Below are 25,882 nucleotides of genomic sequence, written 5' to 3' on the forward strand. Positions count from 1 at the left end.
ATACCTAAGTTCACATAAACAAAGTAACTCCCCGTCGGGGAATCGAACCCCGGTCTTCCGCGTGACAGGCGGAGATACTGTCCACTATACTAACGAGGAAGTTTATGACACTTGTTTACACCCGGTTCGAAACGGGGACCTTTGGTGTGTATGGCGAACTTGATAACCACTACGCTATGGAGACTTGTCTGACTGTGATGCGGGAGCCGTCTTGCAAAAAGTGGCATCATGGACTGGCCCTGGAGACGAATTTGTCAAATGCGCTGACAAAAGAGCTAGTATGACTTGGTTCCGTCTGGTTTCTAACTGGAGACCTTTCACCTGTGAGGCGAGCGCGATAACCACTACAACAACACCTGTAGAGAGGGGGGATGAGGCGTGCTTGAGGACTGCGAGGGCCGACCTGTCCCGGGGCATCAAAAAGGCAAAGAGGGCGTTCTCTTGCAAAATTACCGCCCACTTCAAGGACAGCAGGGACGCACGGAGCCTTTGGCAGGGCATTCAGACAATCACGATCTACAAGCCCGCGCCGCAGAGCTGTGAGGGCGACGTCCGTCTGCTCAATGACAGCTACCTACCTACCTCTGGTTTTTAATAGACATGCCAACATGATCTTTATTTATATAGCATTTTCACATGCGCTTGAATTTGAAAATCAAAGGGAGGTGGTCTCTGTTTCTACATTAATGAACGTTGGTGTACTGATGTCACGGTGTTGAAAGAGTTTTGCAGCCCTCTCTTAGAAACACTTTTCATGAACACTTTTCATGCTATCTGCCACAAGCACCGCTTCTTTGCTCGACGCTCGGAACAGCACTTGCCCGCTGAAGGCCACTCCCCCTTCACACGAGCTGCCCCTGTGCCTCTCCGCCGCCAGCGTGAGGGGGGCGCTTGCCGCTATCAACATCCGTAAGGCGGCGGGCCCTGACAACATGCCGGGCCGAGCGCTGAAGGACTGCTCTGGTGAGCTGACGGGTGTCTTCACGGACATCTTTAACACTTCCCTGCAGCAGGCCATCGTCCCGTCGTGTTTCAAAGCTGCCACGATCGTACCTGTGCCGAAGAAACCTGCTCCGTCCTGCTTCAATGACTATCGCCCCGTGGCACTTACGCCCATCATCATGAAGTGCTTTGAGCGGCTTGTCATGGACCACATCTGATCCGTTCTCCCCCCCAAACATTGACCCCTTCCAGTTTGCGTACCGAGCCAAACGGTCCTCTGAGGATGCCATCTGCTCTGCCCTCCACTCTGCCCTCACCCAACTGGAGAGAAGGGACTCGTATGTGAGATTGCTGTTTGTGGACTTCAGTTCTTCCTTCAACACCATTGTGCCACAACGTCTCATCAGCAAACTTGACAAGCTGGGCCTCAGTACCTACCTCTGCAACTGGCCACTGGACTTCCTCTGTCAGAGGCCACAGGTGGTACGTGTTGGCGACAAAATCTCCGCCAGCATCACGCTGAGCACAGGGGCCCCCCAAGGCTGCGTGCTCAGTCCGCTGCTCTTCACCCTCCTGACGCATGACTGCACTGCAACCTACAGCGACAACCGCATAGTGAGGTTTGCTGACGACACGACTCTGGTGGGTCTCATCACCAAGGGAGACGAGACTCAATACAGGTTGGAGGTTGACCTTCTGACCATGTGGTGCAGGGATAACAACCTCCTGCTGAATGTCGACAAGACCAAGGAGATTGTTGTTGCCTTCCGGAACGGTCACACCCAACACCTGCCGCTGACCATCGACGGTGCTGTGGTGGAGAGAGTGAGCAGCGCCCGGTTCCTGGGGGTGCACATCAGTGAGAATCTCTCCTGGTCCACCAACACCGCATCACTGGCGAAGAAGGCCCAGCGCCGCCTGTACTTTCTGCGGAAACTCAGGCGTGCGAGCGCTCCTCCGGCCGTCATGACTAGTAGCGCAGCAGCTTATTGATTACATGGTCGCCAATAATCAGTCTGGTTTTAGAGCTAATCATTCCACTGAGACAGCACTTGCTAAAGTGACTAACGATCTCCTCATAGCTATGGATTCAAACACTTCGTCTGTACTGTTACTACTCGATCTTAGTGCTGCCTTCGACACTGTAGACTTAGATATTTTATTAGGGCGTCTTAAAAGTTGTGTTGGTATTTCAGGGTCAGCACTAGGCTGGTTCCATTCCTATCTATCAAACAGGACGCACCGAGTGGTCCATGGCAATGCGTCCTCGGAGCTCTATAATGTTACGTGTGGTGTCCCACAGGGATCGGTTCTCGGACCAATCCTTTTTAATATTTATATGATTCCGCTTGGCGACATAATACGCAAATATAATATTAGTTTTCAATGCTATGCGGATGACACCCAATTATATATGCCGTTATCGATGACAGATCCGCGGGATTGTTGTAATCTTGAGGCGTGCCTTGCGGAGATCAAGCAATGGATGTCTTTCAACTTCCTTCGTCTTAACCCAGATAAAACTGAGATGTTGATAATTGGGCCAACTCGTTATCAACACTTATTCAAGGAAACCGCTATAACTATAGATAACCGTACTATCACTCAAAGCGATACTGTAACTAATCTCGGGGTAATATTTGACCAAACTCTCTCCTTTCAAAAGCACATTAAGAATATAACCAGAATTGCGTTTTTTCTTCGTAATATTGCAAAGATTCGTCCGATCCTCTCGACCGGTTATTCATGCGTTCGTCACGTCGCGCCTGGACTACTGTAATGTACTATTGTCGGGTCTTCCTAAGTCCCGCATCAAAAGTCTACAGTTAGTACAAAATGCTGCTGCAAGGCTGCTCTCTCGGACAAGAAAATTTGATCACATTACCCCAATACTAGCCAACTTACATTGGCTCCCGGTCCATTTAAGATGTGATTTCAAGGTTCTTCTATTAACCTATAAATCACTGCATGGCTTAGCGCCTTCATATCTCGTCGACCTAGTTGTTCCTTATGTTCCGTCTCGTAACCTTCGTTCGCAAAACGCTACCCTTTTAGTGGCACCGAGAGCCAAGAAAATGTCTGCAGGCTCTAGAGCATTTTCTATTCGGGCTCCAGAGCTTTGGAATGCCCTACCAATGGATATTAGAACTGCTACCTCAGTAGAAACATTTAAGACACGTCTAAAGACACATTTCTATGACATGGCCTTTAACTTACCTGTAGTGGCCGATTCGGGTGGAGTTTGTTTTCTCTCCCTCTCCACTCCCTCCCTCCCCGGCCGGGGAGGTGGTTAGGTGGCACCCATGCTGACAGCGGCTATCTGGATTCTCGTGGGTTAATTCAGGATGGGGGAACTGCAGCTCAACCTCCTCGTAGACACTGCCAGGACAATTGAGGGCTCCTTCGGCAGCCCTCTGCTCTGACATGGACATCCACTTTTTATTTCATTGATGTTCATGTTGTATCATTTGTGCCATCTCTGCATCCATTCCAACCTGGTGATCCTGAAAGGGGGATCCTTCCATCTGTGGTCCCTTCTCAAGGTTTCTTATTTTCCCCTAGTAGGGGTTTTTAAGTTTTTCCTTGCCCTTTTGGGAGCTTAAGATCAGGGGATGCTTGGAGAATAATTGTCAATTTCTGTCTATGTGAAGCCCTTTGAGACTGCTTGTGATTTAGGGCTATACAACTAAACTTGACTTGACTTGACTACATTTTACCGTGGCACCATTGAGAGCGTCCTCTCCAGCTGTATTGCTGTTTGGGGTGGCAGCTGCACTGACTACAACCTGAAGGCCCTGCAGCGCATAGTGAACACGGCTGGTAAGATTATTGGTGCTTCACTCCCCTCCTTGAAAGACATTTACATCTCCCATGTCACCCGCAAGGCGACCACGATTGTGAGTGATGTGAGTCACCCTGCTCACTCTTTGTTTGAGCTTTTGCCCTCTGGGAAGAGGTACAGGAGCCTGCGCTCCCGCACCACCAGGCTCACCAACAGCTTCATACTCCAGGCTGTTAGGATCCTGAACTCTCTCCCCCTTTCTGCGTAGCGTCCTGTACTTTGCGCTATGCTTACTGTCTGCTGTATGCACACTGGCTCAGTTCTGCGCCTCTTATTTATTGTGTTATTTGTTTATTATTTATTCATCACTCATTATTTATTCATTATTTATTGTTTGTGCCTTCTTGTTTTTATTTTGTGTCGTCTACTTGTATGTCTATCGTGTACTATGTCTCGTCACCGTGGGATAGAGGAAACGGAATTTCGGTTTCTTTTTGTGTCTTGACATATGAAGGGATTGACAATAAAGCAGACTGTGACTTGACTTTGACTATGGAAACTGGCCTGACTATTTTATATAGGAGCCGTCTTGCAAAAAGTGGCATCATGGACGTGCGCAAGAGACAAAAAGTTGCATCACGGACTGGCCACGGAGAAGAATTTTTCAAAGGGCCTGACGAAAAGATTATCATGGCTTGTTTCCACCCGGTTTCGAACCGGGGACCTTTCGCGTGTGAGGCGAACGTGATAACCACTACACTATGGAAACTCGCTTGGCTGCCCCATGAGAGCCGTCTTGCAAAAAGTTGCATCACGGACTAATTTTGAAGCTGGGACCTTTCGCTTGTGAGGCGTACGTGATAACAACTACACTATGGAAACTCGCTTGACTGTTGCACCAGAGCCGTCTTGCAAAAAGTGGCATCACGGACTGGCGCCAGAGAATAGTTTTTCAAAGGGGCTGACAAAAACATTGATGCGGTCTGTTTCCACCCGGTTTCGAGCCGGGGACCTTTCGCGTGTTAGGCGAATGTGATAACCACTACACTATGGAAACATGCTGTCTGCCACAAGCGACCCGTCTTGCAAAAAGTTGCATCACGGACTAATTTTGAAGCGGGGACCTATCGCTTGTGAGGCGAACGTGATAACCACTACACTATAGAAACTCGCTTGACTGTTGCACTAGAGCCGTCTTGCAAAAAGTGGCATCACGGACTGGCGACGGAGACGAGTTTTTAAAAGTTGCTGACAAAAAGTTTGTGGATTTCAGTTCTGCATTCAACACCAATGTGCCACAACAACTCCAAACTTGAAATCCACCAACATCATAGTTCACTTCAATTCCGATGAGGCACCATTTCTGTTGCGAATATGGAGTAACAAATGAGCAAACTAATTCATTTATAATTTAGTTAATAGGGTGGAATTCCACTGCCTGCAGTTAACACAAACTGTCACACAAAAACCACTGCAGTTACGTAATAACTCTGCCGCAAACACAGGTTAACACACTTTTGGTAGACAGCATACCTAAGTTCACATAAACAAAGTAACTCCCCGTCGGGGAATCGAACCCCGGTCTTCCGCGTGACAGGCGGAGATACTGTCCACTATACTAACGAGGAACACGTGTGAAGAAGTTCATGACGCTTGTTTCCACCCGGTTCGAAACGGGGACCTTTGGTGTGTATGGCGAACTTGATAACCACTACGCTATGGAGACTTGTCTGACTGTGATGCGGGAGCCGTCTTGCAAAAAGTGGCATCACGGACTGGCCCTGGAGACGAATTTGTCAAATGCGCTGACAAAAGAGCTATTATGACTTGGTTCCGTCTGGTTTCTAACTGGAGACCTTTCACCTGTGAGGCGAGCGCGATAACCACTACAACAACACCTGTAGAGAGGGGGGATGAGGCGTGCTTGAGGACTGCGAGGGCCGACCTGTCCCGGGGCATCAAAAAGGCAAAGAGGGCGTTCTCTTGCAAAATTACCGCCCACTTCAAGGACAGCAGGGACGCACGGAGCCTTTGGCAGGGCATTCAGACAATCACGATCTACAAGCCAGCGCCGCAGAGCTGTGAGGGCGACGTCCGTCTGCTCAATGACCTTAACCGCTTCTTTGCTCGCTTCGACGCTCGGAAGAGCACTTGCCCGCTGAAGGCCACTCCCCCTTCACACGAGCTGCCCCTGTGCCTCTCCGCCGACAGCGTGAGGGGGGCGCTTGCCGCTATCAACATCTGTAAGGCGGCGGGCCCTGACAACATCCCGGGTCGAGCGCTGAAGGACTGCGCTGGTGAGCTGACGGGTGTCTTCTTTAACACTTCCCTGCAGCAGGCCATCGTCCCGTCGTGTTTCAAAGCTGCCACCATCGTACCTGTGCCCAAAAAACCTACTCCGTCCTGCTTCAATGACTATCGCCCCGTGGCACTTACGTCCATCATCATGAAGTGCTTTGAGGGGCTTGTCATGGAGCACATCCGATCCGTTCTCCCCCCCACCAGTACCTACCTCTGCAACTGGCCACTGGACTTCCTCTGTCAGAGGCCACAGGTGGTACGTGTTGGCGACAAAATCTCCGCCAGCATCACGCTGAGCACAGGGGCCCCCCAAGACTGCGTGCTCAGTCCGCTGCTCTTCACCCTCCTGACGCATGACTGCACTGCAACCTACAGCGACAACCGCATAGTGAAGTTTGCTGATGACACGACTCTGGTGGGTCTCATCACCAAGGGAGACGAGACTCAATACAGGTTGGAGGTTGACCTTCTGACTACGTGGTGCAGGGAAAACAACATCCTGCTGAATGTCGACAAGACCAAGGAGATTGTTGTTGACTTCCGGAAGGGTCACACCCAACACCTGCCACTGACCATCGACGTTGCTGTGGTGGAGAGAGTGAGCAGCGCCTGGTTCCTGGGGGTGCACATCAGTGAGAATCCCTCCTGGTCCACCAACACCGCATCACTGGCGAAGAAGGCCCAGCGCCGCCTGTACTTTCTGCGGAAACTCAGGCGAGCGAGCGCTCCTCCGGCCGTCATGACTACATTTTACCGTGGCACCATTGAGAGCGTCCTCTCCAGCTGTATTGCTGTTTGGGGTGGCAGCTGCACTGACTACAACCTGAAGGCCCTGCAGCGCATAGTGAACACGGCTGGTAAGATTATTGGTGCTTCACTCCCGTCCTTGAAAGACATTTACATCTCCCATCTCACCCGCAAGGCGACCACGATTGTGAGTGATGTGAGTCACCCCGCTCACTCTTTGTTTGAGCTTCTGCCCTCTGGGAAGAGGTACAGGAGCCTGCGCTCCCGCACCACCAGGCTCACCAACAGCTTCATACTCCAGGCTGTTAGGATCCTGAACTCTCTCCCCCTTTCTGCGTAGCGTCCTGTACTTTGCGCTATGCTTACTGTCTGCTGTATGCACACTGGCTCAGTTCTGCGCCTCTTATTTATTGTGTTATTTGTTTATTATTTATTCATCACTAATTATTTATTCATTATTTATTGTTTATGCCTTCTTGTTTTTATTTTGTGTCGTCTACTTGTATGTCTATCGTGTACTATGTCTCGTCACCGTGGGATAGAGGAAACGGAATTTCGGTTTCTTTTTGTGTCTTGACATATGAAGGGATTGACAATAAAGCAGACTGTGACTTGACTTTGACTATGGAAACTGGCCTGACTATTTTATATAGGAGCCGTCTTGCAAAAAGTGGCATCATGGACGTACGCAAGAGACAAAAACTTGCATCACGGACTGGCCCCGGAGAAGAATTTTTCAAAGGGCCTGACAGAAAGATTATCATGGCTTGTTTCCACCCGGTTTCGAACCGGGGACCTTTCGCGTGTGAGGCGAACGTGATAACCACTACACTATGGAAACTTGCCTGGCTGCTCCACGAGAGCCGTCTTGCAAAAAGTTGCATCACGGACTAATTTTGAAGCGGGGACCTTTCGCTTGTGAGGCGTACGTGATAACCACTACACTATGGAAACTCGCTTGACTGTTGCACCAGAGCCGTCTTGCAAAAAGTGGCATCACGGACTGGCGACGGAGACGGATTTTTAAAAGTGGCTGACAAAAGGTTTGTGGATTTCACACAAAAACCACTGCAGTTACGTAATAACTCTGCTGCAAACACAGGTCAACACACTTTTGGTAGACAGCATACCTAAGTTCACATAAACAAAGTAACTCCCCGTCGGGGAATCGAACCCCGGTCTTCCGCGTGACAGGCGGAGATACTGTCCACTATACTAACGAGAAACGCTTGTATGGATTAGGGTCTTTTGTGACTTGTCACTAGAACCGGCCGCATAGTGGTAGGTTAAGAACCACTGATTAAGATGTTTGTTTTTAATAGATATGCCAACATGATCTTTATTTATATAGCATTTTCACACGCGCTTGAATTTGATAACCAGAAGCATGAAAGGACAATCGATCAGCAAGATATTGCCACTGTGGCTTTAATTAAATTGAATTATTATAGGTAACTAATTGTGTAGTTGGAAATTCAATGTGTATAACTCTGTTGGATTGCAAACATTTGTCCCTGTTTTCCAGTAGTAGTAGTAGTAGTAGTAGTAGTATGATGGCGCCGCGGATGGCAGCCACGGTGAGTCGCTCTCTGTTTCTTTGTCTTATTTTGTGTGTTTTCTGTGTCCTCTGCTGTCCATCCCGGATCACCTTTACCAGAGAAGCGCTGTTAAACATTGGACAGTCTTCTTCTGGTATTTTCTCTCCTGTTCTCTCTGATTCAGACTGTTTGTCGGAGATTCTAGCCGGAGCGGCGGTGCTATACAAGCTAGTGCGACGGCGGCGCGGAAAACGAGCCAGAGCACTCGTAAAGCTGAGGGAGAGAGGGTTCCGTTCTGCCCTACCGTCAATTCATCTGGCGAATGTCCGCTCCCTGGCGAACAAGATGGACGAACTGCTGCTCCTCACTTCAAGGAACACGGACTTCAGCAGATCGGCCGCGCTGTGCTTTGTTGAAACGTGGCTCTGCGAACGAACCCCCCAACACGCCGTGGAACTAGCGGGGTTTAGGCTAACTCGTGCAGATCGCAGCGCGGAGTTCTCCGGAAAATCAAAGGGAGGTGGTCTCTGTTTCTACATTAATGAACGTTGGTGTACTGATGTCACGGTGTTGAAAGAGTTTTGCAGCCCTCTCTTAGAAACACTTTTCATGAACTGCCGGCCGTTCTATTCACCACGGGAGTTCTCCTCAATCGTCATGGCGGCTGTTTACATTCCACCACACGTACGTGCGAGTGACGCCACGCAGATGCTGGCTGACCAGGTAACAGAAACTTCTACCAAATTCACTAATTATTGTTCTGGGTGATCTTAACAGGGCGAACCTCGCACACAAAGAATTTTTCAAAGGGCCTGACAAAAAGATTATCATGGCTTGTTTCCACCCGGTTTCGAACCGGGGACCTTTCGCGTGTGAGGCGAACGTGATAACCACTACACTATGGAAACTTGCCTGGCTGCCCCACGAGAGCCGTCTTGCAAAAAGTTGCATCACGGACTAATTTTGAAGCGGGGACCTTTCGCTTGTGAGGCGTACGTGATAACCACTACACTATGGAAACTCGCTTGACTGTTGCACCAGAGCCGTCTTGCAAAAAGTGGCATCACGGACTGGCGACGGAGACGGATTTTTAAAAGTGGCTGACAAAAGGTTTGTGGATTTCACACAAAAACCACTGCAGTTACGTAATAACTCTGCTGCAAACACAGGTCAACACACTTTTGATAGACAGCATACCTAAGTTCACATAAACAAAGTAACTCCCCGTCGGGGAATCGAACCCCGGTCTTCCGCGTGACAGGCGGAGATACTGTCCACTATACGTTACAAACTCCCCAGATACAGACAGCATGTAACGTGTCCCACCAGAGGGGCACAGACTCTGGACTGCTACACCGTGATCAAGGATGCATACCACTCTGTGGCTCGTGCAGCTTTAGGACTCTCGGACCACTGTCTAGTTCATCTGATCCCGGCCTACAGGCAGAAACTAAAAATTTCTAAGCCTGTGGTGAGGACTGTGAGGAAATGGACAGTGGAGTCAAGGCAGGACCTCCAAGCCTGCTTTGACTGCACCGATTGGGGAGTTTTCGAGGCTGCAACTTCAGACTTGCATGAACTCACTGACACTGTCACATCATACATAAGTTTTTGTGAGGATTGTGTGTGCAGACTAAGACCTTCTGCACGTACAACAACGACAAACCTTGGTTTACACCGAACCTCAGGAGGCTGCACAAAGTCAAGGAGGAGGCCTACAGGAGCGGCGACCACGACCTGTTCAAGCTACATTATGGCTACTACATTCACTACATTATGGAAACTTGTCTGGCTGTGAAGCGGGAGCCGTCTTGCAAAAAGTGGCATCACGGACTGGCGAATAGTTTTTCAAAGGGGCTGACAAAACCATTGATGCAGTCTGTTTCCACCCGGTTTCGAGCCGGGGACCTTTCGCGTGTTAGGCGAATGTGATAACCACTACACTATGGAAACCTGCTGTCTGCCACAAGCGACCCGTCTTGCAGAAAGTTGCATCACGGACTAATTTTGAAGCGGGGACCTATCGCTTGTGAGGCGAACGTGATAACCACTACACTATAGAAACTCGCTTGACTGTTGCACCAGAGCCGTCTTGCAAAAAGTGGCATCACGGACTGGCGACGGAGACGAGTTTTTAAAAGTGGCTGAGAAAAAGTTTGTGGATTTCAGTTCTGCATTCAACACCAATGTGCCACAACAACTCCAAACTTGAAATCCACCAACATCATAGTTCACTTCAATTCCGATGAGGCACCATTTCTGTTGCGAATATGGAGTAACAAATGAGCAAACTAATTCATTTATAATTTAGTTAATAGGGTGGAATTCCACTGCCTGCAGTTAACACAAACTGTCACACAAAAACCACTGCAGTTACGTAATAACTCTGCCGCAAACACAGGTTAACACACTTTTGGTAGACAGCATACCTAAGTTCACATAAACAAAGTAACTCCCCGTCGGGGAATCGAACCCCGGTCTTCCGCGTGACAGGCGGAGATACTGTCCACTATACTAACGAGGAACACGTGTGAAGAAGTTCATGACGCTTGTTTCCACCCGGTTCGAAACGGGGACCTTTGGTGTGTATGGCGAACTTGATAACCACTACGCTATGGAGACTTGTCTGACTGTGATGCGGGAGCCGTCTTGCAAAAAGTGGCATCACGGACTGGCCCTGGAGACGAATTTGTCAAATGCGCTGACAAAAGAGCTATCAAGACTTGTTTCCGTCTGGTTTCGAACTGGAGACCTTTCACCTGTGAGGCGAGCGCGATAACCACTACAACAACACCTGTAGAGAGGGGGGATGAGGCGTGCTTGAGGACTGCGAGGGCCGACCTGTCCCGGGGCATCAAAAAGGCAAAGAGGGCGTTCTCTTGCAAAATTACCGCCCACTTCAAGGACAGCAGGGACGCACGGAGCCTTTGGCAGGGCATTCAGACAATCACGATCTACAAGCCCGCGCCGCAGAGCTGTGAGGGCGACGTCCGTCTGCTCAATGACCTTAACCGCTTCTTTGCTCGCTTCGACGCTCGGAACAGCACTTGCCCGCTGAAGGCCACTCCCCCTTCACACGAGCTGCCCCTGTGCCTCTCCGCCGACAGCGTGAGGGGGGCGCTTGCCGCTATCAACATCCGTAAGGCGGCGGGCCCTGACAACATCCCGGGTCGAGCGCTGAAGGACTGCGCTGGTGAGCTGACGGGTGTCTTCTTTAACACTTCCCTGCAGCAGGCCATCGTCCCGTCGTGTTTCAAAGCTGCCACCATCGTACCTGTGCCCAAGAAACCTGCTCCGTCCTGCTTCAATGACTATCGCCCCGTGGCACTTACGCCCATCATCATGAAGTGCTTTGAGCGGCTTGTCATGGAGCACATCCGATCCGTTCTCCCCCCCACCAGTTCCTACCTCTGCAACTGGCCACTGGACTTCCTCTGTCAGAGGCCACAGGTGGTACGTGTTGGCGACAAAATCTCCGCCAGCATCACGCTGAGCACAGGGGCCCCCCAAGGCTGCGTGCTCAGTCCGCTGCTCTTCACCCTCCTGACGCATGACTGCACTGCAACCTACAGCGACAACCGCATAGTGAAGTTTGCTGATGACACGACTCTGGTGGGTCTCATCACCAAGGGAGACGAGACTCAATACAGGTTGGAGGTTGACCTTCTGACTACGTGGTGCAGGGAAAACAACATCCTGCTGAATGTCGACAAGACCAAGGAGATTGTTGTTGACTTCCGGAAGGGTCACACCCAACACCTGCCACTGACCATCGACGTTGCTGTGGTGGAGACAGTGAGCAACGCCCGGTTCCTGGGGGTGCACATCAGTGAGAATCCCTCCTGGTCCACCAACACCGCATCACTGGCGAAGAAGGCCCAGCGCCGCCTGTACTGTCTGCGGAAACTCAGGCGAGCGAGCGCTCCTCCGGCCGTCATGACTACATTTTACCGTGGCACCATTGAGAGCGTCCTCTCCAGCTGTATTGCTGTTTGGGGTGGCAGCTGCACTGACTACAACCTGAAGGCCCTGCAGCGCATAGTGAACACGGCTGGTAAGATTATTGGTGCTTCACTCCCGTCCTTGAAAGACATTTACATCTCCCATCTCACCCGCAAGGCGACCACGATTGTGAGTGATGTGAGTCACCCCGCTCACTCTTTGTTTGAGCTTCTACCCTCTGGGAAGAGGTACAGGAGCCTGCGCTCCCGCACCACTAGGCTCACCAACAGCTTCATACTCCAGGCTGTTAGGATCCTGAACTCTCTCCCCCTTTCTGCGTAGCGTCCTGTACTTTGCGCTATGCTTACTGTCTGCTGTATGCACACTGGCTCAGTTCTGCGCCTCTTATTTATTGTGTTATTTGTTTATTATTTATTCATCACTCATTATTTATTCATTATTTATTGTTTGTGCCTTCTTGTTTTTATTTTGTGTCGTCTACTTGTATGTCTATCGTGTACTATGTCTCGTCACCGTGGGATAGAGGAAACGGAATTTCGGTTTCTTTTTGTGTCCTGACATATGAAGGGATTGACAATAAAGCAGACTGTGACTTGACTTTGACTATGGAAACTGGCCTGACTATTTTATATAGGCGCCGTCTTGCAAAAAGTGGCATCATGGACGTGCGCAAGAGACAAAAAGTTGCATCACGGACTGGCCCCGGAGAAGAATTTTTCAAAGGGCCTGACAAAAAGATTATCATGGCTTGTTTCCACCCGGTTTCGAACCGGGGACCTTTCGCGTGTGAGGCGAACGTGATAACCACTACACTATGGAAACTTACCTGGCTGCCCCACGAGAGACGTCTTGCAATAAGTTGCATCACGGACTAATTTTGAAGCGGGGACCTTTCGCTTGTGAGGCGTACGTGATAACCACTACACTATGGAAACTCGCTTGACTGTTGCACCAGAGCCGTCTTGCAAAAAGTGGCATCACGGACTGGCGACGGAGACGGATTTTTAAAAGTGGCTGACAAAAGGTTTGTGGATTTCACACAAAAACCACTGCAGTTACGTAATAACTCTGCTGCAAACACAGGTCAACACACTTTTGGTAGACAGCATACCTAAGTTCACATAAACAAAGTAACTCCCCGTCGGGGAATCGAACCCCGGTCTTCCGCGTGACAGGCGGAGATACTGTCCACTATACTAACGAGAAACGCTTGTATAGGTTAGGGTCTTTTGTGACTTGTCACTAGAACCGGCCGCATAGTGGTAGGTTAAGAACCACTGATTAAGATGTTTGTTTTTAATAGATATGCCATCATGATCTTTATTTATATAGCATTTTCACACGCGCTTGAATTTGATAACCAGAAGCATGAAAGGACAATCGATCAGCAAGATATTGCCACTGTGGCTTTAATTAAATTGAATTATTATAGGTAACTAATTGTGTAGTTGGAAATTCAATGTGTATAACTCTGTTGGATTGCAAACATTTGTCCCTGTTTTCCAGTAGTAGTAGTAGTAGTAGTAGTAGTATGATGGCGCCGCGGATGGCAGCCACGGTGAGTCGCTCTCTGTTTCTTTGTCTTATTTTGTGTGTTTTCTGTGTCCTCTGCTGTCCATCCCGGATCACTTTTACCAGAGAAGCGCTGTTAAACATTGGACAGTCTTCTTCTGGTATTTTCTCTCCTGTTCTCTCTGATTCAGACTGTTTGTCGGAGATTCTAGCCGGAGCAGCGGTGCTATACAAGCTAGTGCGACGGCGGCGCGGAAAACGAGCCAGAGCACTCGTAAAGCTGAGGCAGAGAGGGTTCCGTTCTGCCCTACCGTCAATTCATCTGGCGAATGTCCGCTCCCTGGCGAACAAGATGGACGAACTGCTGCTCCTCACTTCAAGGAACACGGACTTCAGCAGATCGGCCGCGCTGTGCTTCGTTGAAACGTGGCTCTGCGAACGAACCCCCCAACACGCCGTGGAGCTAGCGGGGTTTAGGCTAACTCGTGCAGATCGCAGCGCGGAGTTCTCCGGAAAATCAAAGGGAGGTGGTCTCTGTTTCTACATTAATGAACGTTGGTGTACTGATGTCACGGTGTTGAAAGAGTTTTGCAGCCCTCTCTTAGAAACACTTTTCATGAACTGCCGGCCGTTCTATTCACCACGGGAGTTCTCCTCAATCGTCATGGCGGCTGTTTACATTCCACCACACGTACGTGCGAGTGAAGCCACGCAGATGCTGGCTGACCAGGTAACAGAAACTTCTACCAAATTCACTAATTATTGTTCTGGGTGATCTTAACAGGGTGAACCTCGCACACAAAGAATTTTTCAAAGGGCCTGACAAAAAGATTATCATGGCTTGTTTCCACCCGGTTTCGAACCGGGGACCTTTCGCGTGTGAGGCGAATGTGATAACCACTACACTATGGAAACTTGCCTGGCTGCCCCACGAGAGCCGTCTTGCAAAAAGTTGCATCACGGACTAATTTTGAAGCGGGGACCTTTCGCTTGTGAGGCGTACGTGATAACCACTACACTATGGAAACTCGCTTGACTGTTGCACCAGAGCCGTCTTGCAAAAAGTGGCATCACGGACTGGCGACGGAGACGGATTTTTAAAAGTGGCTGACAAAAGGTTTGTGGATTTCACACAAAAACCACTGCAGTTACGTAATAACTCTGCTGCAAACACAGGTCAACACACTTTTGGAAGACAGCATACCTAAGTTCACATAAACAAAGTAACTCCCCGTCGGGGAATCGAACCCCGGTCTTCCGCGTGACAGGCGGAGGTACTGTCCACTATACGTTACAAACTCCCCAGATACAGACAGCATGTAACGTGTCCCACCAGAGGGGCACAGACTCTGGACCACTGCTACACCGTGATCAAGGATGCATACCACTCTGTGGCTCGTGCAGCTTTAGGACTCTCGGACCACTGTCTAGTTCATCTGATCCCGGCCTACAGGCAGAAACTAAAAATTTCTAAGCCTGTGGTGAGGACTGTGAGGAAATGGACAGTGGAGTCAAGGCAGGACCTCCAAGCCTGCTTTGACTGCACCGATTGGGGAGTTTTCGAGGCTGCAACTTCAGACTTGCATGAACTCACTGACACTGTCACATCATACATAAGTTTTTGTGAGGATTGTGTGTGCAGACTAAGACCTTCTGCACGTACAACAACGACAAACCTTGGTTTACACCGAACCTCAGGAGGCTGCACAAAGTCAAGGAGGAGGCCTACAGGAGCGGCGACCACGACCTGTTCAAGCTACATTATGGGTACTACATTCACTACATTATGGAAACTTGTCTGGCTGTGAAGCGGGAGCCGTCTTGCAAAAAGTGTCATCACGGACTGGCGCCAGAGAATAGTTTTTCAAAGGGGCTGACAAAAACATTGATGCGGTCTGTTTCCACCCGGTTTCGAGCCGGGGACCTTTCGCGTGTTAGGCGAATGTGATAACCACTACACTATGGAAACCTGCTGTCTGCCACAAGCGACCCGTCTTGCAAAAAGTTGCATCACGGACTCATTTTGAAGCGGGGACCAATCGCTTGTGAGGCGAACGTGATAACCACTACACTATAGAAACTCGCTTGACTGTTGCACCAGAGCCGTCTTGCAAAAAGTGGCATCACGGACTGGCGACGGAGACGGGTTTTTAAAAGTGGCTGACAAAAAGTTTGTGGATTTCAGTTCTGCATTCAACACCAATGTGCCACAACAACTCCAAACTTGAAATCCACAAACATCATAGTTCACTTCAATTCCGATGAGGCACCATTTCTGTTGCGAATATGGAGTAACAAATGAGCAAACTGATTCATTTATAATTTAGTTAATAGGGTGGAATTCCACTGCCTGCAGTTAACACAAACTGTCACACAAAAACCACTGCAGTTACGTAATAACTCTGCCGCAAACACAGGTTAACACACTTTTGGTAGACAGCATACCTAAGTTCACATAAACCAGTGCTTCTCAATTATTTTCTGTTACGCCCCCCCCTAGCAAGAAGAAATCTATTCGCGCCCCCCCTCCCCACCGTGACTATCCTAACTTGTCTTGTAAGTCGTAAAATGTTGCACTGTCGCAAACGTGACAGAAGTAACAATGAGAGCGCCACTGCCTCCTGCTGTAGCAAACGCGTAATTACACTTTATTCTAGTACTGCCAGAAAAAAAGCCTGTTCCCCAGGGTCACACGCGCCCCCCCAGGAATAGCACCGCGCCCCCCAAGGGGGGCGCGCCCCACTATTTGAGAAGCACTGACATAAACAAAGTAACTCCCCGTCGGGGAATCGAACCCCCGGTCTTCCGCGTGACAGGCGGAGATACTGTCCACTATACTAACGAGGAAGTTCATGACACTTGTTTCCACCCGGTTCGAAACGGGGACCTTTGGTGTGTATGGCGAACTTGATAACCACTACGCTATGGAGACTTGTCTGACTGTGATGCGGGAGCCGTCTTGCAAAAAGTGGCATCATGGACTGGCCCTGGAGACGAATTTGTCAAATGCGCTGACAAAAGAGCTAGTATGACTTGGTTCCGTCTGGTTTCTAACTGGAGACCTTTCACCTGTGAGGCGAGCGCGATAACCACTACAACAACACCTGTAGAGAGGGGGGATGAGGCGTGCTTGAGGACTGCGAGGGCCGACCTGTCCCGGGGCATCAAAAAGGCAAAGAGGGCGTTCTCTTGCAAAATTACCGCCCACTTCAAGGACAGCAGGGACGCACGGAGCCTTTGGCAGGGCATTCAGACAATCACGATCTACAAGCCCGCGCCGCAGAGCTGTGAGGGCGACGTCCGTCTGCTCAATGACAGCTACCTACCTACCTCTGGTTTTTAATAGACATGCCAACATGATCTTTATTTATATAGCATTTTCACATGCGCTTGAATTTGAAAATCAAAGGGAGGTGGTCTCTGTTTCTACATTAATGAACGTTGGTGTACTGATGTCACGGTGTTGAAAGAGTTTTGCAGCCCTCTCTTAGAAACACTTTTCATGAACACTTTTCATGCTATCTGCCACAAGCACCGCTTCTTTGCTCGACGCTCGGAACAGCACTTGCCCGCTGAAGGCCACTCCCCCTTCACACGAGCTGCCCCTGTGCCTCTCCGCCGCCAGCGTGAGGGGGGCGCTTGCCGCTATCAACATCCGTAAGGCGGCGGGCCCTGACAACATGCCGGGCCGAGCGCTGAAGGACTGCTCTGGTGAGCTGACGGGTGTCTTCACGGACATCTTTAACACTTCCCTGCAGCAGGCCATCGTCCCGTCGTGTTTCAAAGCTGCCACGATCGTACCTGTGCCGAAGAAACCTGCTCCGTCCTGCTTCAATGACTATCGCCCCGTGGCACTTACGCCCATCATCATGAAGTGCTTTGAGCGGCTTGTCATGGACCACATCTGATCCGTTCTCCCCCTCAAACATTGACCCCTTCCAGTTTGCGTACCGAGCCAAACGGTCCTCTGAGGATGCCATCTGCTCTGCCCTCCACTCTGCCCTCACCCAACTGGAGAGAAGGGACTCGTATGTGAGATTGCTGTTTGTGGACTTCAGTTCTTCCTTCAACACCATTGTGCCACAACGTCTCATCAGCAAACTTGACAAGCTGGGCCTCAGTACCTACCTCTGCAACTGGCCACTGGACTTCCTCTGTCAGAGGCCACAGGTGGTACGTGTTGGCGACAAAATCTCCGCCAGCATCACGCTGAGCACAGGGGCCCCCCAAGGCTGCGTGCTCAGTCCGCTGCTCTTCACCCTCCTGACGCATGACTGCACTGCAACCTACAGCGACAACCGCATAGTGAAGTTTGCTGACGACACGACTCTGGTGGGTCTCATCACCAAGGGAGACGAGACTCAATACAGGTTGGAGGTTGACCTTCTGACCATGTGGTGCAGGGATAACAACCTCCTGCTGAATGTCGACAAGACCAAGGAGATTGTTGTTGCCTTCCGGAAGGGTCACACCCAACACCTGCCGCTGACCATCGACGGTGCTGTGGTGGAGAGAGTGAGCAGCGCCCGGTTCCTGGGGGTGCACATCAGTGAGAATCTCTCCTGGTCCACCAACACCGCATCACTGGCGAAGAAGGCCCAGCGCCGCCTGTACTTTCTGCGGAAACTCAGGCGAGCGAGCGCTCCTCCGGCCGTCATGACTAGTAGCGCAGCAGCTTATTGATTACATGGTCGCCAATAATCAGTCTGGTTTTAGAGCTAATCATTCCACTGAGACAGCACTTGCTAAAGTGACTAACGATCTCCTCATAGCTATGGATTCAAACACTTCGTCTGTACTGTTACTACTCGATCTTAGTGCTGCCTTCGACACTGTAGACTTAGATATTTTATTAGGGCGTCTTAAAAGTTGTGGTATTTCAGGGTCAGCACTAGGCTGGTTCCATTCCTATCTATCAAACAGGACGCACCGAGTGGTCCATGGCAATGCGTCCTCGGAGCTCTATAATGTTACGTGTGGTGTCCCACAGGGATCGGTTCTCGGACCAATCCTTTTTAATATTTATATGATTCCGCTTGGCGACATAATACGCAAATATAATATTAGTTTTCAATGCTATGCGGATGACACCCAATTATATATGCCGTTATCGATGACAGATCCGCGGGATTGTTGTAATCTTGAGGCGTGCCTTGCGGAGATCAAGCAATGGATGTCTTTCAACTTCCTTCGTCTTAACCCAGATAAAACTGAGATGTTGATAATTGGGCCAACTCGTTATCAACACTTATTCAAGGAAACCGCTATAACTATAGATAACCGTACTATCACTCAAAGCGATACTGTAACTAATCTCGGGGTAATATTTGACCAAACTCTCTCCTTTCAAAAGCACATTAAGAATATAACCAGAATTGCGTTTTTTCTTCGTAATATTGCAAAGATTCGTCCGATCCTCTCGACCGGTTATTCATGCGTTCGTCACGTCGCGCCTGGACTACTGTAATGTACTATTGTCGGGTCTTCCTAAGTCCCGCATCAAAAGTCTACAGTTAGTACAAAATGCTGCTGCAAGGCTGCTCTCTCGGACAAGAAAATTTGATCACATTACCCCAATACTAGCCAACTTACATTGGCTCCCGGTCCATTTAAGATGTGATTTCAAGGTTCTTCTATTAACCTATAAATCACTGCATGGCTTAGCGCCTTCATATCTCGTCGACCTAGTTGTTCCTTATGTTCCGTCTCGTAACCTTCGTTCGCAAAACGCTACCCTTTTAGTGGCACCGAGAGCCAAGAAAATGTCTGCAGGCTCTAGAGCATTTTCTATTCGGGCTCCAGAGCTTTGGAATGCCCTACCAATGGATATTAGAACTGCTACCTCAGTAGAAACATTTAAGACACGTCTAAAGACACATTTCTATGACATGGCCTTTAACTTACCTGTAGTGGCCGATTCGGGTGGAGTTTGTTTTCTCTCCCTCTCCACTCCCTCCCTCCCCGGCCGGGGAGGTGGTTAGGTGGCACCCATGCTGACAGCGGCTATCTGGATTCTCGTGGGTTAATTCAGGATGGGGGAACTGCAGCTCAACCTCCTCGTAGACACTGCCAGGACAATTGAGGGCTCCTTCGGCAGCCCTCTGCTCTGACATGGACATCCACTTTTTATTTCATTGATGTTCATGTTGTATCATTTGTGCCATCTCTGCATCCATTCCAACCTGGTGATCCTGAAAGGGGGATCCTTCCATCTGTGGTCCCTTCTCAAGGTTTCTTATTTTCCCCTAGTAGGGGTTTTTAAGTTTTTCCTTGCCCTTTTGGGAGCTTAAGATCAGGGGATGCTTTGAGAATAATTGTCAATTTCTGTCTATGTGAAGCCCTTTGAGACTGCTTGTGATTTAGGGCTATACAAATAAACTTGACTTGACTTGACTACATTTTACCGTGGCACCATTGAGAGCGTCCTCTCCAGCTGTATTGCTGTTTGGGGTGGCAGCTGCACTGACTACAACCTGAAGGCCCTGCAGCGCATAGTGAACACGGCTGGTAAGATTATTGGTGCTTCACTCCCCTCCTTGAAAGACATTTACATCTCCCATGTCACCCGCAAGGCGACCACGATTGTGAGTGATGTGAGTCACCCTGCTCACTCTTTGTTTGAGCTTTTGCCCTCTGGGAAGAGGTACAGGAGCCTGCGCTCCCGCACCACCAGGCTCACCAACAGCTTCATACTCCAGGCTGTTAGGATCCTGAACTCTCTCCCCCTTTCTGCGTAGCGTCCTGTACTTTGCGCTATGCTTACTGTCTGCTGTATGCACACTGGCTCAGTTCTGCGCCTCTTATTTATTGTGTTATTTGTTTATTATTTATTCATCACTCATTATTTATTCATTATTTATTGTTTGTGCCTTCTTGTTTTTATTTTATGTCGTCTACTTGTATGTCTATCGTGTACTATGTCTCGTCACCGTGGGATAGAGGAAACGGAATTTCGGTTTCTTTTTGTGTCTTGACATATGAAGGGATTGACAATAAAGCAGACTGTGACTTGACTTTGACTATGGAAACTGGGCTGACTATTTTATATAGGAGCCGTCTTGCAAAAAGTGGCATCATGGACGTGCGCAAGAGACAAAAAGTTGCATCACGGACTGGCCCCGGAGAAGAATTTTTCAAAGGGCCTGACAAAAAGATTATCATGGATTGTTTCCACCCGGTTTCGAACCGGGGACCTTTCGCGTGTGAGGCGAACGTGATAACCACTACACTATGGAAACTCGCCTGGCTGCCCCACGAGAGCCGTCTTGCAAAAAGTTGCATCACGGACTAATTTTGAAGCTGGGACCTTTCGCTTGTGAGGCGTACGTGATAACAACTACACTATGGAAACTCGCTTGACTGTTGCACCAGAGCCGTCTTGCAAAAAGTGGCATCACGGACTGGCGCCAGAGAATAGTTTTTCAAAGGGGCTGACAAAAACATTGATGCGGTCTGTTTCCACCCGGTTTCGAGCCGGGGACCTTTCGCGTGTTAGGCGAATGTGATAACCACTACACTATGGAAACATGCTGACTGCCACAAGCGACCCGTCTTGCAAAAGGTTGCATCACGGACTAATTTTGAAGCGGGGACCTATCGCTTGTGAGGCGAACGTGATAACCACTACACTATAGAAACTCGCTTGACTGTTGCACTAGAGCCGTCTTGCAAAAAGTGGCATCACGGACTGGCGACGGAGACGAGTTTTTAAAAGTGGCTGACAAAAAGTTTGTGGATTTCAGTTCTGCATTCAACACCAATGTGCCACAACAACTCCAAACTTGAAATCCACCAACATCATAGTTCACTTCAATTCCGATGAGGCACCATTTCTGTTGCGAATATGGAGTAACAAATGAGCAAACTAATTCATTTATAATTTAGTTAATAGGGTGGAATTCCACTGCCTGCAGTTAACACAAACTGTCACACAAAAACCACTGCAGTTACGTAATAACTCTGCCGCAAACACAGGTTAACACACTTTTGGTAGACAGCATACCTAAGTTCACATAAACAAAGTAACTCCCCGTCGGGGAATCGAACCCCGGTCTTCCGCGTGACAGGCGGAGATACTGTCCACTATACTAACACGGAACACGTGTGAAGAAGTTCATGACGCTTGTTTCCACCCGGTTCGAAACGGGGACCTTTGGTGTGTATGGCGAACTTGATAACCACTACGCTATGGAGACTTGTCTGACTGTGATGCGGGAGCCGTCTTGCAAAAAGTGGCATCACGGACTGGCCCTGGAGACGAATTTGTCAAATGCGCTGACAAAAGAGCTATCAAGACTTGTTTCCGTCTGGTTTCGAACTGGAGACCTTTCACCTGTGAGGCGAGCGCGATAACCACTACAACAACACCTGTAGAGAGGGGGGATGAGGCGTGCTTGAGGACTGCGAGGGCCGACCTGTCCCGGGGCATCAAAAAGGCAAAGAGGGCGTTCTCTTGCAAAATTACCGCCCACTTCAAGGACAGCAGGGACGCACGGAGCCTTTGGCAGGGCATTCAGACAATCACGATCTACAAGCCCGCGCCGCAGAGCTGTGAGGGCGACGTCCGTCTGCTCAATGACCTTAACCGCTTCTTTGCTCGCTTCGACGCTCGGAAGAGCACTTGCCCGCTGAAGGCCACTCCCCCTTCACACGAGCTGCCCCTGTGCCTCTCCGCCGACAGCGTGAGGGGGGCGCTTGCCGCTATCAACATCCGTAAGGCGGCGGGCCCTGACAACATCCCGGGTCGAGCGCTGAAGGACTGCGCTGGTGAGCTGACGGGTGTCTTCTTTAACACTTCCCTGCAGCAGGCCATCGTCCCGTCGTGTTTCAAAGCTGCCACCATCGTACCTGTGCCCAAAAAACCTACTCCGTCCTGCTTCAATGACTATCGCCCCGTGGCACTTACGTCCATCATCATGAAGTGCTTTGAGGGGCTTGTCATGGAGCACATCCGATCCGTTCTCCCCCCCACCAGTACCTACCTCTGCAACTGGCCACTGGACTTCCTCTGTCAGAGGCCACAGGTGGTACGTGTTGGCGACAAAATCTCCGCCAGCATCAAGCTGAGCACAGGGGCCCCCCAAGACTGCGTGCTCAGTCCGCTGCTCTTCACCCTCCTGACGCATGACTGCACTGCAACCTACAGCGACAACCGCATAGTGAAGTTTGCTGATGACACGACTCTGGTGGGTCTCATCACCAAGGGAGACGAGACTCAATACAGGTTGGAGGTTGACCTTCTGACTACGTGGTGCAGGGAAAACAACATCCTGCTGAATGTCGACAAGACCAAGGAGATTGTTGTTGACTTCCGGAAAGGTCACACCCAACACCTGCCACTGACCATCGACGTTGCTGTGGTGGAGAGAGTGAGCAGCGCCTGGTTCCTGGGGTTGCACATCAGTGAGAATCCCTCCTGGTCCACCAACACCGCATCACTGGCGAAGAAGGCCCAGCGCCGCCTGTACTTTCTGCGGAAACTCAGGCGAGCGAGCGCTCCTCCGGCCGTCATGACTACATTTTACCGTGGCACCATTGAGAGCGTCCTCTCCAGCTGTATTGCTGTTTGGGGTGGCAGCTGCACTGACTACAACCTGAAGGCCCTGCAGCGCATAGTGAACACGGCTGGTAAGATTATTGGTGCTTCACTCCCGTCCTTGAAAGACATTTACATCTCCCATCTCACCCGCAAGGCGACCACGATTGTGAGTGATGTGAGTCACCCCGCTCACTCTTTGTTTGAGCTTCTGCCCTCTGGGAAGAGGTACAGGAGCCTGCGCTCCCGCACCACCAGGCTCACCAACAGCTTCATACTCCAGGCTGTTAGGATCCTGAACTCTCTCCCCCTTTCTGCGTAGCGTCCTGTACTTTGCGCTATGCTTACTGTCTGCTGTATGCACACTGGCTCAGTTCTGCGCCTCTTATTTATTGTGTTATTTGTTTATTATTTATTCATCACTAATTATTTATTCACTATTTATTGTTTATGCCTTCTTGTTTTTATTTTGTGTCGTCTACTTGTATGTCTATCGTGTACTATGTCTCGTCACCGTGGGATAGAGGAAACGGAATTTCGGTTTCTTTTTGTGTCTTGACATATGAAGGGATTGACAATAAAGCAGACTGTGACTTGACTTTGACTATGGAAACTGGCCTGACTATTTTATATAGGAGCCGTCTTGCAAAAAGTGGCATCATGGACGTACGCAAGAGACAAAAACTTGCATCACGGACTGGCCCCGGAGAAGAATTTTTCAAAGGGCCTGACAAAAAGATTATCATGGCTTGTTTCCACCCGGGTTCGAACCGGGGACCTTTCGCGTGTGAGGCGAACGTGATAACCACTACACTATGGAAACTTGCCTGGCTGCCCCACGAGAGACGTCTTGCAAAAAGTTGCATCACGGACTAATTTTGAAGCGGGGACCGTCGCGATAACCACTACAACAACACCTGTAGAGAGGGGGGATGAGGCGTGCTTGAGGACTGCGAGGGCCGACCTGTCCCGGGGCATCAAAAAGGCAAAGAGGGCGTTCTCTTGCAAAATTACCGCCCACTTCAAGGACAGCAGGGACGCACGGAGCCTTTGGCAGGGCATTCAGACAATCACGATCTACAAGCCCGCGCCGCAGAGCTGTGAGGGCGACGTCCGTCTGCTCAATGACAGCTACCTACCTACCTCTGGTTTTTAATAGACATGCCAACATGATCTTTATTTATATAGCATTTTCACATGCGCTTGAATTTGAAAATCAAAGGGAGGTGGTCTCTCTTTCTACATTAATGAACGTTGGTGTACTGATGTCACGGTGTTGAAAGAGTTTTGCAGCCCTCTCTTAGAAACACTTTTCATGAACACTTTTCATGCTATCTGCCACAAGCACCGCTTCTTTGCTCGACGCTCGGAACAGCACTTGCCCGCTGAAGGCCACTCCCCCTTCACACGAGCTGCCCCTGTGCCTCTCCGCCGCCAGCGTGAAGGGGGCGCTTGCCGCTATCAACATCCGTAAGGCGGCGGGCCCTGACAACATGCCGGGCCGAGCGCTGAAGGACTGCTCTGGTGAGCTGACGGGTGTCTTCACGGACATCTTTAACACTTCCCTGCAGCAGGCCATCGTCCCGTCGTGTTTCAAAGCTGCCACGATCGTACCTGTGCCGAAGAAACCTGCTCCGTCCTGCTTCAATGACTATCGCCCCGTGGCACTTACGCCCATCATCATGAAGTGCTTTGAGCGGCTTGTCATGGACCACATCTGATCCGTTCTCCCCCCCAAACATTGACCCCTTCCAGTTTGCGTACCGAGCCAAACGGTCCTCTGAGGATGCCATCTGCTCTGCCCTCCACTCTGCCCTCACCCAACTGGAGAGAAGGGACTCGTATGTGAGATTGCTGTTTGTGGACTTCAGTTCTTCCTTCAACACCATTGTGCCACAACGTCTCATCAGCAAACTTGACAAGCTGGGCCTCAGTACCTACCTCTGCAACTGGCCACTGGACTTCCTCTGTCAGAGGCCACAGGTGGTACGTGTTGGCGACAAAATCTCCGCCAGCATCACGCTGAGCACAGGGGCCCCCCAAGGCTGCGTGCTCAGTCCGCTGCTCTTCACCCTCCTGACGCATGACTGCACTGCAACCTACAGCGACAACCGCATAGTGAAGTTTGCTGACGACACGACTCTGGTGGGTCTCATCACCAAGGGAGACGAGACTCGATACAGGTTGGAGGTTGACCTTCTGACCATGTGGTGCAGGGATAACAACCTCCTGCTGAATGTCGACAAGACCAAGGAGATTGTTGTTGCCTTCCGGAAGGGTCACACCCAACACCTGCCGCTGACCATCGACGGTGCTGTGGTGGAGAGAGTGAGCAGCGCCCGGTTCCTGGGGGTGCACATCAGTGAGAATCTCTCCTGGTCCACCAACACCGCATCACTGGCGAAGAAGGCCCAGCGCCGCCTGTACTTTCTGCGGAAACTCAGGCGAGCGAGCGCTCCTCCGGCCGTCATGACTAGTAGCGCAGCAGCTTATTGATTACATGGTCGCCAATAATCAGTCTGGTTTTAGAGCTAATCATTCCACTGAGACAGCACTTGCTAA

At 50.1% G+C, this 25,882-nt stretch overlaps 14 non-coding genes across 14 annotated transcripts; all 14 read right to left on the bottom strand.

Moving 5' to 3' along the window:
- Nucleotides 1-27: 27 nt before the first annotated feature.
- Nucleotides 28-99, bottom strand: trnad-guc (transfer RNA aspartic acid (anticodon GUC)). The gene has a single exon. It is a non-coding gene; the product is annotated as a tRNA-Asp (tRNA).
- A 4,321-nt stretch (nt 100-4,420) lies between these two features.
- On the bottom strand, nt 4,421-4,493 carry trnav-cac (transfer RNA valine (anticodon CAC)). The gene has a single exon. It is a non-coding gene; the product is annotated as a tRNA-Val (tRNA).
- Nucleotides 4,494-4,708: 215 nt separating this feature from the next.
- Nucleotides 4,709-4,781, bottom strand: trnav-aac (transfer RNA valine (anticodon AAC)). The gene has a single exon. It is a non-coding gene; the product is annotated as a tRNA-Val (tRNA).
- A 499-nt stretch (nt 4,782-5,280) lies between these two features.
- On the bottom strand, nt 5,281-5,352 carry trnad-guc (transfer RNA aspartic acid (anticodon GUC)). The gene has a single exon. It is a non-coding gene; the product is annotated as a tRNA-Asp (tRNA).
- A 2,188-nt stretch (nt 5,353-7,540) lies between these two features.
- On the bottom strand, nt 7,541-7,613 carry trnav-cac (transfer RNA valine (anticodon CAC)). Its single transcript has one exon. It is a non-coding gene; the product is annotated as a tRNA-Val (tRNA).
- A 1,532-nt stretch (nt 7,614-9,145) lies between these two features.
- Nucleotides 9,146-9,218, bottom strand: trnav-cac (transfer RNA valine (anticodon CAC)). The gene has a single exon. It is a non-coding gene; the product is annotated as a tRNA-Val (tRNA).
- Nucleotides 9,219-10,190: 972 nt separating this feature from the next.
- On the bottom strand, nt 10,191-10,263 carry trnav-aac (transfer RNA valine (anticodon AAC)). The gene has a single exon. It is a non-coding gene; the product is annotated as a tRNA-Val (tRNA).
- Nucleotides 10,264-10,762: 499 nt separating this feature from the next.
- Nucleotides 10,763-10,834, bottom strand: trnad-guc (transfer RNA aspartic acid (anticodon GUC)). The gene has a single exon. It is a non-coding gene; the product is annotated as a tRNA-Asp (tRNA).
- Nucleotides 10,835-13,022: 2,188 nt separating this feature from the next.
- On the bottom strand, nt 13,023-13,095 carry trnav-cac (transfer RNA valine (anticodon CAC)). The gene has a single exon. It is a non-coding gene; the product is annotated as a tRNA-Val (tRNA).
- A 1,532-nt stretch (nt 13,096-14,627) lies between these two features.
- On the bottom strand, nt 14,628-14,700 carry trnav-cac (transfer RNA valine (anticodon CAC)). The gene has a single exon. It is a non-coding gene; the product is annotated as a tRNA-Val (tRNA).
- A 981-nt stretch (nt 14,701-15,681) lies between these two features.
- trnav-aac (transfer RNA valine (anticodon AAC)) lies at nt 15,682-15,754 on the bottom strand. The gene has a single exon. It is a non-coding gene; the product is annotated as a tRNA-Val (tRNA).
- Nucleotides 15,755-20,950: 5,196 nt separating this feature from the next.
- trnav-cac (transfer RNA valine (anticodon CAC)) lies at nt 20,951-21,023 on the bottom strand. The gene has a single exon. It is a non-coding gene; the product is annotated as a tRNA-Val (tRNA).
- Nucleotides 21,024-21,238: 215 nt separating this feature from the next.
- trnav-aac (transfer RNA valine (anticodon AAC)) lies at nt 21,239-21,311 on the bottom strand. Its single transcript has one exon. It is a non-coding gene; the product is annotated as a tRNA-Val (tRNA).
- A 2,759-nt stretch (nt 21,312-24,070) lies between these two features.
- On the bottom strand, nt 24,071-24,143 carry trnav-cac (transfer RNA valine (anticodon CAC)). Its single transcript has one exon. It is a non-coding gene; the product is annotated as a tRNA-Val (tRNA).
- Nucleotides 24,144-25,882: the final 1,739 nt, after the last annotated feature.

The sequence above is a fragment of the Syngnathus typhle genome, linkage group LG1 (genome assembly GCF_033458585.1).
Source record: "Syngnathus typhle isolate RoL2023-S1 ecotype Sweden linkage group LG1, RoL_Styp_1.0, whole genome shotgun sequence".
NCBI lineage: Eukaryota > Metazoa > Chordata > Actinopteri > Syngnathiformes > Syngnathidae > Syngnathus > Syngnathus typhle.